Raw genomic sequence first — 14,109 nt, 5'->3', positions numbered from 1 at the left:
AAACACTTTTGGTTTGCTAATGCTGCCAGAATACAATATACTAGAAACGGATTGGCATTTATTAAAGGGATTTGTTAAGTTACAAGTTACAATTCTAAAGCCGTGAAAATGTCCAAATTAAGGCACCAAAAAGAGGATAGCTTCTCGGAGGAAAGGCAGCATCCAGGTTCCACTGTCACATGAGAAGGCACATAGCCATATCTGTTGGCCCTCCTGCATTGGTTTCAAAATGGCTCTGATAACTCCTGTGGGTCTTCCAGCTTCTGCCAGGGATCTTTCCTTCTGTATCCCCAAATGTCTGTGTCAGCTCTTTTAAGGATTCCAGTAAACTAACTAAGACTCATCTTGACTGGGCAAGGTAACAGCTCCATGGAAACAACCTAATCAAAGGTCCCACTCAAACAAAACAGTCTGCCCCCACAAGATTGGATTAGGATTAAAAGAACATGGCTTTTCTGGGGGTACATAACAGTTTCACACCAGCACACATGACATCACAATGGGTCAAGGCTCCGAGGGGGGAAGTGGAGATCACAGCAGCCATTGAACAAGAGGTGTGAGGGAGCTGAGGGGTACAAATGGGGTAACACCTCCTGCACACTGGCCTCCAGGCCTTGAAGTACCCCCTTTGCCATCTACAGTCCTTGCTCTGCAGTGAGTTCCCACCTTGGCCAGCACTCCCTGAATGTTCACACTTGGTTCAGAGCCTTGGCTGTGACCTCTCTAAAAGGCACAGGAACTCAATCAGCATCCCTTCCATGCCCACCCTCTCTGGCCTCCACTTCCTGGCTCCTGGCCCCTCAACTGTTCTGCTGTGCCTGATAGAAGACATCTGCAGCTCTGGGAAGCTCCCAGACCATGGTGTCTGGGGCTGGAAGGACACCCTGGATCTGATCCAACAGGAGGGCAACGTCTGCCACCTTGACTTGGGGTAGGGGCACTGCCAGCCAACATGATGCCACCAGGTCCAAACTCAAAACATCTGTTGGAAAGGGGATTAGGGTCCTTGGTCCTGAACCCTGCTCCTAACCCACCTCCAGTGGTATACTGGAGGCTTGCAAGAGTCATTCATTAATTTTTCAAGAATTTTTAAAATCAGCTGTTAAATGGCAGGTAGATTGAAATTGGTCATGGTGGGACTGTTCACACAACAAAAATTAGCAAACGTGACAAATCGTTCCCTTTGACCCCCAGCGCACCAGTGCTCCGAACTGGCCCTTGGTCAGCTCTTGTGAATGTTCTTCAACCTGGAAGGAGTACCATGGAGGTATCCTGGATGCCCACTTGCCCCTCCCTCAGCTGTGAATAGACATGTGACAAGCAGATGTACCTGTGAGGAAGTACTGGATGGTCTGCACGATGGCTTGCCCATGGGTCACGGCAGCCACACCCCAGGGCTCCCTTGCACGACTCCACATTCTATGGAGCTGGCTGTTGCCTGGATTTTCTGTAGCTGGTTGGGGTGGGTATACAGAATGTGCCCTGTGACTCCATCCATGGTTCCCATCCATGGCTCTATACCACTTGCTGATGTTGCTCAAAGGCTGTGACTGTTATATCCAGGCTGTAGGAGGAATTGCGGAGGCCACAGAGCCCACTGGGCAGTGGGCAGAGTCCCAGGGTAGGGGGAACCCCACAGGGTGCAGGAATACAGGCCAGCCCAAGTCCCCAAGCCCAACATTCCTGTAAATGTGATGGGCGACCAAGTGAGGAGTACATGTCCCAAAGCCCCTGCTGTTCTACACCCAGGCTACACCTAGGAAAGAATCCTCTCCTTGGCAGCCTCTCACCCCCACCCCTAGTGATCCACTCACCTCTCCTGCTCTGATCAGGAGCCCCAGCAGCTATTGGTTTCTTCCTGCTGAACAGCCCCTTTTGTTTCTTCTGTGTGAGGCAGCCCAGCCCCACAGCAACTGCTCTGTCCACTGCCGGGACTCTTAGGTCTACCCCAGGATCCTGTCCAGTCCTCCAAGTGTGACCATGGACTGGGTTCTGAGCATGGCCTTCTGGGAAAACAGAGCAGCTGAGGAAGGCTGGGCCTCAACATCTGTAGGGTTGAGAGGGGTGGACAGAGGAAGAGTTCAGGGCTCCACTCACTGGGGGTTGGGGCAGGGAGAATCAACTTTCTGTGCCCCCAGAGGTACACAGAGGTACTTAGCCACTTCCTCTGCCCTAGTCTAGCCCCTGCTCTGACTTGCCACCAACCCATCTGCCCACTTGGCCTCACCTTGGGCTCCTGTGGCCCCTTGGCCAGACTAAGTCCTTGACACAGTCTAGCTCTTGTGATAATGCTTCCAGGTGTTCATGCTGCCCCCTGGCCCACAGCCCACCCTTGGCTACAACCTGTCTTGTATCCTGCAGTGTCCCAGCCAATGCAGTCAGTTCTCTCCTATGGGAAATGGTCCATCAGCCTGTCCAGAGATACCCTCTGCTCCATGACTCCTCACTCAGGGAAACCCACCTGACTCCCAGATCCAGGATGCAGACAGGCCAATCTATAACCATCTGGATACCTCAGTCAGGGAAACCCTTCCTTCCTGATCCCAGACCCCTTGCCTGAGTCCAGCTGTCCACTCTGTAAGTTGCTGTAGGTCCTCACAGTGGGTGAGAGAACATCCAGGTGCCCGCTGCAGTACCTTCTTCAGGGGTTACAGGCATCCACTCTGGCCCGCAGCCTGCCAGGCAGCCATCTCCAGGCACAGGGCAGCCCCCTCCTGGGCCACAACTTTCAGCTGTTGCAGGACCAGAGCCAGGTGTTGATCCCAGGAATTGAAGCGAGTAAGGCAGGAAGTGCAGCGTGGGAAACCACCTCTGGAGCTGTGAGCACATGCCTGGCACCTCAGCCCTGAGACACCCTCTCTGCAGAGGCAGGAGCCTGTGTGGGAGTCACAGCTGGGTATGATGGAACCTTGTAGGTCACAGGCACAATCTGCAGGGAAAAGATAGAGTCAGGACAGGGAGCAGATGACACTCACCCCGGCCTTGCTTCCAGGAAGCTCATGATCCAAAGGATGCTCTATTTGAGTTTGAGGATACAGACAGTGTTGGCAGAGCCCACTGTGAGGATGGCAGGCAGGAGGGTCACAGGGATTAATGTTATTGCATTGGCAGGGCTGGCATGGACTCCTTCTGGGGTCCCCTCTTAGCCAAGCATGCCCAGAGTAGCCAGGGGAATAGCAGTCACAGTGGGGGTATTAAGAGAACTGGGGTGGCACAAAGGATAGGTCAAGCCTACTTAAAATTAGGTCCAAGAGTCACCCCCAAGAGAACCTCTTTTGTTGCCCAGATGTGGCCTCTCTCTCCAGCCAACACAACAAGCAAACTCACCACTCTCCCCCTGTCTACATGGGACATGACTCCCAGGGGTGTGGACCTTCCTGGCAACATGGGACAGAAATCCTACAATGAGCTGAGACTCAGCATCAAGGGATTCAGAAAAACCCTAGAATGAGCTGAGACTCAGCATCAAGGGGTTGAGAAAACCTTCTCGACCAAAAGGGGGAAGAGTGAAATGAGACAAAGTGTCAATGGCTGAGAGATTCCAAACAGAGTACAGAGGTTATCTTGGAGGTTATTCTTACACATTAAGTAGATATCACCTTGTTATTCAAGCTGTAATGGAGAGGATGGAGGGAACTGCCTGAAAATTTAGAGCTGTGTTCCAGTAGCCATGTTTCTTGATGATGATTGTATAATGATAGAGCTTCCACTGTGACTGTGTGATTGTGAAAACCTTGTGTCTGATGCTCCTTTTATCTACCTTGTCAAAAAACGAGTAGAACATATGGAATAAAAATAAATAATGGGGGGGGGCAAATGTTAAAATAATAATAATAAAAGAGAACTGGGGTGGGAGGTTGTCTCAGATGTCTTCCTGTACCTTTGGGGCCTGTGGTCCCACATACCCTGACAGCAAGTCTGAGATTTTTGCCAGGAGGGTGCAGAAAGCAGTAGCTACCTTACAGCTCATCTTCCTGGCTTATAATGTCCATGCTTATAATTCTCCCCCATTTGACCCTCCCTTCCCAGAACAGAACTCCTTGAGGACAGATGTCCAACTTGCAACTCAGCCAACAGACAACACTGGCAAAAGTGTACCATGTGGACCTGATGGTGTTGTGAATAAGTGACCAGGACGATTGGCATGCCACTGCCTCACCTGCATAGCCAAATGCACAGAGGCACAGGACACACCAACTCATACTGTCCACCTGGCAGGAGTTATCATGATAGAGGCCAGAGTTAAGGTACCCAGGACAGGGGCAGGGCCAGCACTGTTGGCCCAAGCCCAGGGTGGGGTCTCTGTAGTAGCATCCAGATACCTGGTGGTGGTAGCACATGGGCTCGGGCCTGCTCACTCATCATAATTTCTGCCCAACCCTTCAAAGGGCAGCTCTTTGCCACCTGCAGTGCTGGCCCGTGGTGGCCCTGTGGCAAGTCTGCCAGACACCATGAGTGGCACAACTCAGAATGCCCATTGCAGGCACACAGCTGAAAGCATGGGAAAACCCACTGTCCATGGTCACAAGCAGTGATGTGCAAGACCTGCCCGGTAAATACATTGCCCACTCACAGGGTTGCATATGGCACTAGTGGCACCCTCAGCATGGCAGCACCACTCTGTGGTGAAGGGGAAGGGCAACCAAGCCATGCAAGGAAAAGAGATGGCTGCCCAAACCCAACTCCCCCTGCCCACCTGCCCTGAAGACTCACCACTGCAGCCAGTGGGCCTGAAGCCATAGGCCCCTGGCTAGCAATGATCACAGGTACGACCAATGATGTGGGGACAGCAGAGGCACTGCCCACCCAACAGAGCATACTTGGTGTTCAGTGAACCCTGCAGGTGCCACTCACATGCTAGCAGTAGAAAAGACAGATCAGATTGCAGAATCTCATGATGCTGCAATCCCTGTGTCCACAGTCTCCTTAGTTAGGAGCACACACTCATTAGGGCTGTCCCCGTAAAGCAAGACCGAGATGCTACAGACCAGGCCTTAGATACACAGTCCTTGGGCATGATGCTGGAGTGCCCCGTCCTTGCTGCCTCTATGCAGCCCTCCTGGTGGAGCTCTTGCAGGTGCTGTGTGGCCCTGGGATCCACCGCAAGCCAGGTAACTCCTCCACCTGGAGCAAGAGCACAAACTAGCAGGTGGGTGGAGGGCAGCAGACACTGAGCCCAGCCAACAAAGGCCAGCTCTCTTTGTGTCAGGCCTCAACACCCCCTTGTGTTCCCCTTGTTTCCTAATCTCTTCATTTTTCTTTTTTTTTTATTGTGAAAATAACATAAAAACGAAACAATAAATTTTAAAGCACACCACAACAATTAGTTATAGAACAGATTTCAGAGTTTGGTATGGGTTAGTTCAACAGTTTCAGAGTTTTCCTTCTAGCTGCTCCTAGACCCTGGAGACTAAAAGATCTATCAGTATAATGATTCAATAGCCACACTCATTTGTTAAATCCTATCTTCTCTGTTATAACTCCACCTTCTCCTTTGATCTTTCTCCCAACCTTTAAGGGTATTTGGGCTATGCCTATTCTAACTTTTTCACATTGGAAGTGGATGTTGATAATATGGGATAACGTGATGGAACTAGTTGATATTCTGGAGAGGCTGGCCCCTCTGGGTTTCAGGATTTATCTGGTTTAGGCACCCATCTGGAGGTTAGGTTTCTGAAAAGTAATCATAGTGCATGGAACCTTCGTAGAATCTCAGATAGAGCTCTAGGCGTTCTTTAGGGCTGGCAGGAATGGTTTTGGTTGGAGTTTGGCAAAAGGTAAATAGCAATATCTAGCTGAAGCTTGCATAAGAATAGCTTTCAGAATAGCCTCGACTCTATTTGAGCTCTCTCAGCACTGATACCTTATTTTGTTACAATTCTTTCCCCCTTTCTGGTCAGGAACCTATTGTCAATCACATGGTGCCAGGGCCAGGTTCATCCCTGAGATTCATATTCCACGTTGCCAGGTAGACTTTCGTCCCTGGGTGTCATGTCCCAGGTAGAGGGGAGGGTAATGATTTTACTTGCCGAGTTGGGCTTAGAGAGACAGAGGCTGTATATGAGCAACAAAAGAGGTCCTCTGGAGGTAATTCTTAGGCATAATTATAGGTAGGCTTAGCCTCTCTGCTACATAAATAAACTTCAAAAGAGCAAGCCTCAAAAACAAGGGCTTGGCCTATTGATTTGGGAGTTCCTAATGTTTGAGACACTATCAGCAATGTCCCTGGTGAAGTTTAATAGTTCCATTTTTTCCCTCCTATCTTTCAAGGGACTTGCCAATACTTTTAAATTATCTGCTTAACATACTCTGGGATATATCCGGGCATTACATTAAGTTATACAGAATTATAAGCCCTCATTTTCATTCTGGGCTTCATGTGTTTGTTAAATGATCTATCCAGACAGGTCGAGTTAGATTATGTGCTATAGAAAATTTAGGTTTTGGACAAAATAAACCTCTCTTCCTTTGGTAGAGTAGGTGAAGTTCTAAAATACAATGTACTCCTTACCCCTATATTCAGATTTAACTTAGTCCCTACCAAATCGGCTTCGTTCTTATCTCTAATTGAAGCCTGATCTCTTTTTCAATTTCTTTAACAGTTGTATGTGGCAATGCTAGCTTTCAGAACTGCAGAACTCTACTCTGGGTCTTAGGTGTCACACAGATACCCAAAGTTCCAGGGAAATACCAGGTTAAATATATGTAGCACAGCATCTCAAACTCTAGAACTAACAATTATAGCTTCGAACTAAATGTGACTGCTCTAAGAGCTTACATTCTAGGCCCGAATTTTCTTTTTTTTTTTTTTTTTTTTTTTTTTCCTTTTTTCCGATTGTCCTTGCTCTCTCTTTTTTTTTTTTTTTTCAGTTTTTTTTTATTAATTAAAAAAAGAATTAACAAAACAATTAGAAATCATTCCAATCTACATGTACAATCAGTAATTCTTAATAACATCACATAGTTGCATATTCATCATTTCTTAGTACATTTGCATCGATTTAGAAAAAGAAATAAAAAGACAACAGAATAAGAATTAAAACAATAATAGAAAGAAAAAAAAACAAAAAAAACAAAAACAAAAAACCTATACCTCACATGCAGCTTCATTCAGTGTTTTAACATAATTGAATTACAATTGGGTAGTATTGTGCTGTCCATTTCTGAGTTTTTATATCCAGTCCCGTTGTACAGTCTGTATCCCTTCATCTCCAATTATCCCTTCTCTTTTTTTTTTTTTTTTTAATTAACGGAAAAAAAGAAATTAACCCAACATTTAGAGACCATACCATTCTACACATGCAATCATTAATTCTTAACATCATCACATAGATGCATGATCATCATTTCTTAGTACATTTGCATTGGTTTAGAAGAACTAGCAACATAACCGAAAAAGATATAGAATGTTAATATAGAGAAAAAAATAAAAGTAATAATAGTAAAATCAAAACAAAACAAAACAAAACAAAACAAAAACCTATAGCTCAGATGCAGCTTCATTCAGTGTTTTAACATGATTACTTTACAATTAGGTATTATTGTGCTGTCCATTTTTGAGTTTTTGTATCTAGTCCGAATTTTCTTATAAGTAATTTCTAATGCAACCATACAATATTTGCTCTTTTGTTTCTGGCTTATTTTGCATCATATAATGTACCTCAGGTCCATTCACATAGTTGGATGCCTCATGACTCCGTTCCTTTCTGTAGCAGCACAATATTCCATCATATGTATACAGAGTTTGCCATTCTAACTCTCAGTGTATCCTTCAGCCACCACCATCCATTAGGCATTATGTATAATGTCCAAAGTCAGTAGTGCATGTCTTACATTTTCCTCATTTAGTTGTATAATCATCAACACTCAATTTTAGACAATTTTCATTGCTCCCACAAGAAAAATAACTGACAAACACACCCTCACCAAACAGAAAATCCAAACCTCCCTTTAACTCTTGTCCTTCCCCCCTAATTATTTGCCCCTGGTATTGCTGTGGTACTCTTGCCTTCCTATTACACAGACCTAATCTCTTTTATCTCCTCCCTCTCCAGTGACCCGTCTATTTCAGGTGATACCACCTCTCAGCAGGAATTATCACAGCAGCCTCCATTTGTATCCTTCAACAATCCTTTCTTTCCTTGTCTCTTCCCTGCTCAAAATCTTTCCATGTCTCCCCATTGTCCCTAAGGATAAAGGTTAAGCACTTTTCCTGGCTTACAAGGGTCTGTGAGGCCTAGCTCCTGCCTTTTCTCATGTTCTATCCTTTGCATGTGTGTTCCCCTCCCTGAATTTCACCCCCTTATATTGTTGGCCTGTCTCAATCCTTTTTGTGTAACTCCAGGCCTTCATAATTTCCCACCCCGTGCCCCACTGATCCCATCCTATCCTGTTGTAATTTGTGTCTCTCCCTGATGTAGAATGGAAACCCAAGACCTCGCCAAATCCAGATAAATGGGATGCTTCCCTCAGGCCCCCATACCCCTTGATCCACCATAGATGCAAGTTCATGTAATAGTGCTTGTTCCTGGCTCAAAGCAAAACTGTCTGGATAGAACCACACCCCAACAGGTGGGTGTGGAGAAGGGGTGGGTGGTCCCAGGGATGGCCCATTTCTATTGGACCCAGTCGTTGTTCAGCGTACAACTAATGGAAAAAAGACCAACTTCTTACATCCTGCTTTGTTGTAAATTAAGTCCCATTTCCAGTATTCTATGACATTCCATATTGGGGGTCTTTCACTTGGTCTCACTGCTGTTTCAAATATGTTGGCAGCATAGTGTGATGTTGGTCTTGGGGATCACAGGGCCCTGCCTACCTGTGTGCATGGGGCAGGGTTCCTGAAAAAGCTGCTCTGAGGGCAGCAGATGGGCACAGTGGATGCTGCTGGGCAGGGATTGAGCATGCACAGTGACCAATTCCTGCCAGTCTTCAGATACTTGGGGTCAGTCACCTCTACCCACCACCCAGCACCACCCATCTGCCTGCTTAACTTTCCTGCCAACCACCAACCTGGGTCTTTTAGCACAGGACAATGTTATCCTCCAGGGCATGAGGCACTAGGGGTACCAGCAGAGAAAGGCTTGTCCCACTTATCACACATGCAAAGTTCAGTCCACAGTACAGGGCCAGCCCTCTGACACTAGGCAGGGGTTCCACTGGGACTCGAGTATGAGATGCTCAGGCCACTTCAGGGCCAGGGAGCCTGGGACCCAAATCCCCAGGGCTGGGTCTTAGGAGGCAAGCTAAGGGGCTCTCTGGAGGCAAGTGAGTGTCAGTGACCTCCAACATTCTGGCCTGTCCTCTCCCACATTGCCTTGAGAATATGGGCTCTGTCTGTGACACTGAACCTCTATGTTGGCCTCCCACCTGGACTTCCTAACCATTCCAGCCCTGCTCAGCCTCCTCCTCTAAATAGCTCTCCCTCCCTGTTGGTCTCAGACCATTTTGGACACTCACTTCCTCCTCTGAGCCCCAAGGTCTCAGCCTTAATTTCCTCCTGCCCCTGATCTTCCTGCACACTGAAGGGGAGCCAGGGATCAACTGGGTGGAGGACTGGGCAAGCTATGCCTCAGAAATGGCCTGGTCAAGGGCAGCACAAAATTGCCCTGATTGGAGCTCATGGCAGCAACGGCTGCGGAGGAGAGGGCAGCACTCCCTTCTGTTCTGTTCCCTTACAGAACACCTGAGCAAGCATGGGGATGGGGAAGACAAGGGTCAACTCTTGATCCCCGCAGCTTGACTCCTGACATCCAGGTCCTGCCCTGTACCTGTCGCTATAGGCACCCCCAAAGTCACAGTCACAGGGCTGGCAGCCTGGGGGATCACAGCTCAGACCCCAGAACTTGGATTTTGTAGGAAACAGCAGTTAGATGGGGGAAACGAAGACATTGAGATCTGGATGGGAAATGGGGGTCAGCGGTCTGGGAGGTCATGTACTGGACTGCCTGGTGGAAGGCAGATGGGGTGGGGTGGTGGAGGAGGGAGAGTGGTGAATAGCAGGGCTTGAACATGCTCTTTCTTTGCAGCTGGGGTGGGAAGAGATAATAGTGCATCCCTACATGGCTTTAGGGAGGGGAGAGAGGAAGGAGCTGAGGATGCAGCCAGGTTAAACAAAAGTTAAACAAAGGGAGGCGAGAGGGTAATGAGTTTTTCTTTAAGCAGAGTCTTCCTCCAAACATGTCCACCATGAAACACCTATAATCCAGTGCATAATACTTGTTACCCATTTAATTGCTTTTGACTATAGCATTATAATCACCAGCTCCTAGTAGATTAGTGTCCAGGCAAGGTCAAATAGGGGTTAAGGAGTTAAGGCTCACCAGATAATGGCTACAGTCCTTTCCAGAGACAAAGCATTTGCAGTGGCAGGCATCACTGAAGGGATCACAGGCATGAGAGTCTGGTCCAGGCTCCGGGAGTTACACTAGCAGGCTAAGGTGCAGGAATCTCAGTGTGCTGATGGGGTTGCCAGGGAGATACATGCATAACCAAAAAAGCGACAGGGAGGACAGCAGGGAGGATGTAGGGTTGGGAACCCCGTGGAAGGCAGCCCATAGTAACCAGGCCAGCAGGAGTTGCAGTGCTGGCCCCAGATGAGGTCTCTGCAGCAACACTGCTCAGAGAGAAAGGCACGGGTCTTATCTGTGTGGGCATCACACAACTATCTTCCAGGGCACCCACAGGGTCACACTGGATCAGGAGTCAGAGGAAAGAATAGTTAGGTCACAGATCACTGTGGAGCTGAAAGATCAGGGTCAGAGCTGGGATGGGGTTGGAAGATGAACAGATGCAGGAGCAAGAGAACAGGGATCCTCCTGGGAATCCTAGTGGAGGAAGGGCTAGCAGAGCTCACAGTGATGCCCAGCTGTCTTGTGCTGACATGTGTCACATATGCCTTCACTCACTTTGCCAGATACAAGGCCATCAAAGTGGAAACTGTGGGCATGCTCACGACACTTACATTTTGGGGCAGAATAGGAGAGGTGGAAATGGGATAGGCTGACCTACAGCAGGTATGGCCAGGAAGAGTAGGGTGTGGCTCCTACCTCGGGAGGCGTTGAGGCGGCTAGGCTCGGCTGCACACTGTGAGTGATCCTGCTACAGGTCCGGCAGTGCTCACAGTGGGCACCAGCTGTGTGCAGTGGCAGACACAAAGGCCATCCACCTGGCAGGGAGGAGGGCAGGATATATCTGCCTTCATCCCCCAGCCTCCCTGCCCTACCAGCCACAGGATACCCCTCCCTTAGGACTCTCATCATGCCTTCCACATTGGCTGGGGCCCCAGGTATGTGCCTGCACTCAGAGTTGTGGCCATGGCATAGGCAGCTGCCCTGGGCCACAAGTTCATAGAGGGTATAGTAGAAGTGATGCTCCTGAAGCCTCGCTGGGGCCTGCCAACCAGTGTGCGCAGTCTGAAGTTCACAAAGAGGTTGGTCATACGCAGGATCTCTGGGGACACAGTCAGATCTCAAGCACCTTGGTCTTCATCCTTCCACAGTTGGGACAGGGAGGCGGGGGGTCACCCTCTTCTCTGCATCCTTGTAGGTACTTCCTCTAGCACCTGTGCTGTGGGGCTCCCCATCCCTGCTCTCCCAGATGCACACTCTCAGGATGATGGCAGCCTCCCATATAGTGAGGGTTTCATCTCTGCAATGAGGATCCCCCTTTCCCAGACCCAATGTTGCTTCTGAGCTAAGATCTGTACATCCCACTACTTCTTGAATACCCTGTTCTGTCATCTCCAGGTATCTCAAACCTGTTTCACCAACTCAGTAAAAGTTTTCATTCCCCAGCCCTTCATTTAAATTAGAAATCTTCATCCAGCCAAACCACAGTATTAGTTTGCCTTTTTATCAACTCTCTTTCTCACTTTCACATCAGCTCAAGAAGACAGTTGAGAAGAAAACAATCTACCTACAAAATGGCTACATTGGACTTTACCACTGCGCCCAAGTGATTTCTCTCTCTGCTACCTTTCTGTCTGCTCCCACCAAGCATTACCCAGACAATGCCTGGAACAAGTGGGGCTTAATGAGCATTTGTTAAATGAATACATGGATGAGGGATGAGTCCACGCCTCTTCTCTCTGCTCTATAGTTCAAGGCAGTTACCAAGTTATCAAGCCTCTGCCAGGCCTACCCTCTCTTCTGAGTGGACACATGATCAATAGGGACTGGGGGTTCTGGTGAGGAACCTCAGGGTGGGCATTTGGCAATGCCTGGAGTCAAGGTGAACAACAGCAGCCAGGAGGTATACAGAAAAAGCCGGTTTGGGGGTTATCCTATGGTTCTGGTACCTCTTGGCCTGACTCTAGGCAGCCCTGCTGGGTTATGGCTATGTAAAGAAGAAAGAAGTCTTTCTTCTTTAAGACTTCTACTTTTCAAGGAAAAGGTCACACCCAGAGACACCTCAGCGCTTCCTAGAAGCAGCTGCAGGGATGAAGGGCACCAACCGAGGCCAGGGCCATAAAGGCAGGGCCAACAACAGAGGGACCAGGATAGGGACAGAGATAAGTGACAGGGGATGCTGATGGGAACCACAATGAGGAACAGTGATGGAGGCAGGAATGGGAAACTATGATGGTGACCCAAGAAGGGTTTCACTAATGAGGCTGGGATGAGGAACAGAGATAGGGGATTTCCATGCCAGTCCCTGCACTGGGGACAAGGATGGGGAACAGTTGGTGGTGGTGGAAGGGATCCATAACAGGGGACAACAGGCACTATAATAGAGGATAGTGATGGGGCAGAGCTGAGACACAAGCCTAGCTGGCCTATTTGCTGCTATACCTCTGTATGTCCCCAGATAGGGCCTTCCAGGCTCTATCCTGGCATACAAGGAATATAGGAATGACTGTGGGGGACAATTATCCTGAATCTCAGGATCATTAGGGTCCTCCACCTGAACGGCTGGGTCTAGAATTTCAAAAATTACCTGAGTGGAAGTAACAGACCTGAGCCTGCGGCTTCACTTCAGGACCCAACCTGCCCTTACCCTGGGCCTGACCTCGCCCTCAGTGGAAAGCTCAATGTCTGAGTAGCAGTGGCCACAGAGGAGATCACTGAATCTATGACCAGGGACTGCCCAAGCAGTTGCGGACAAAGTATTGATACATGTGCCAGGAGCGGCCATGGTCCACTAAGCGTCCAAGGGTGATCTTGGTTGGGTGGTTAGAGTGACCAGGTCCTGACCTCAGACCTGCACAAATCGGTCCACTGGCACTCTCATGACTCTCTGCCTGTCATCAGGTCATCTTGCCACCATGGCCTCTTTGGGGCTAAGAGTCACAGATGCAATTTTTAAGAGTACTGGCAGATGCCTAAAGGAGACTGAGTGGGCAGGCGGTGCCTGATCAGCTTGCAAAATTCCATAATGCAGACCTGTCCCTCCAGCCCTCAGCAATGATGTGGATTCCAGCAGGGACCAATCTGCCCAAAATACTCAAATGATATCGTCCCCTCACCCAACATCATCATCTTGAGCTCCTACTCGCCTGCAAGTGACCAAACAATGCATTAAGGCTTAGGGCCCCAGAGGCCACAGGTGGATGAGGCTTAAAGGTTCTGGCTACAGGCAACAATCAAATTGCCAGTGGGCAGGTAGCAGTTGGCACTTGAGTACCAGTTGAGGGAAGCTGGTCTGCCATTTCCAGGCAATCATTCTGGAAGCCAGGACTGGGGAGGCAGAATCTGCATATACATAGTAGAAGTATCCCCACTTCACCCCACTCCATCCATAGAGAGGCCTAGAAATTCCTTCTCCCCGCTCTGACTGGCTCTTTAGGAAAGAGTGAACTCCGTACCCATCATTGGCAGCAGTAGCAAAATGGGAAGGATGGGGCTCTACCCAAATGGGAATCTTGGACACTGGAATTAGGCCTGAGAGAGAATGCAGAATAGGCTCCAAGCCAAAGCACCCTGAAGAACTGTATATGGAACCCAGGTCATGGCCCCCTTCCCACACCCATACTCACATAGTGGGTGGAAGCAGAGGTGCCAGAGGCAAGGAAAAGGCAGGGTGGAGGCTACAGTACAGCTGGGAACAAGGGGGTTCCCAGAACCTGAGGGATAAAGGGGATGCATCCAGGGGAAGGACCTAATAGCAGCC

General features: G+C 48.8%; 1 long non-coding RNA gene across 2 annotated transcripts; it reads left to right on the top strand.

The window, feature by feature from the left end:
- Positions 1-514: 514 nt before the first annotated feature.
- LOC143657212 (uncharacterized) lies at positions 515-12,153 on the top strand. 2 transcript variants are annotated; one of them, XR_013162773.1, is made up of 3 exons: positions 515-931; positions 4,030-4,247; positions 11,884-12,153. It is a non-coding gene; the product is annotated as an uncharacterized LOC143657212 (long non-coding RNA). The 2 variants fall into 2 exon arrangements; XR_013162774.1 differs by lacking the exon at positions 11,884-12,153 and adding an exon at positions 8,421-8,619.
- The last annotated feature ends 1,956 nt before the right edge of the window (positions 12,154-14,109 follow it).

The sequence above is a fragment of the Tamandua tetradactyla genome, chromosome 15, assembly GCF_023851605.1.
Source record: "Tamandua tetradactyla isolate mTamTet1 chromosome 15, mTamTet1.pri, whole genome shotgun sequence".
Taxonomy (NCBI): Eukaryota; Metazoa; Chordata; class Mammalia; order Pilosa; family Myrmecophagidae; genus Tamandua; species Tamandua tetradactyla.
This window is presented reverse-complemented; position numbering and strand designations above follow the sequence as displayed.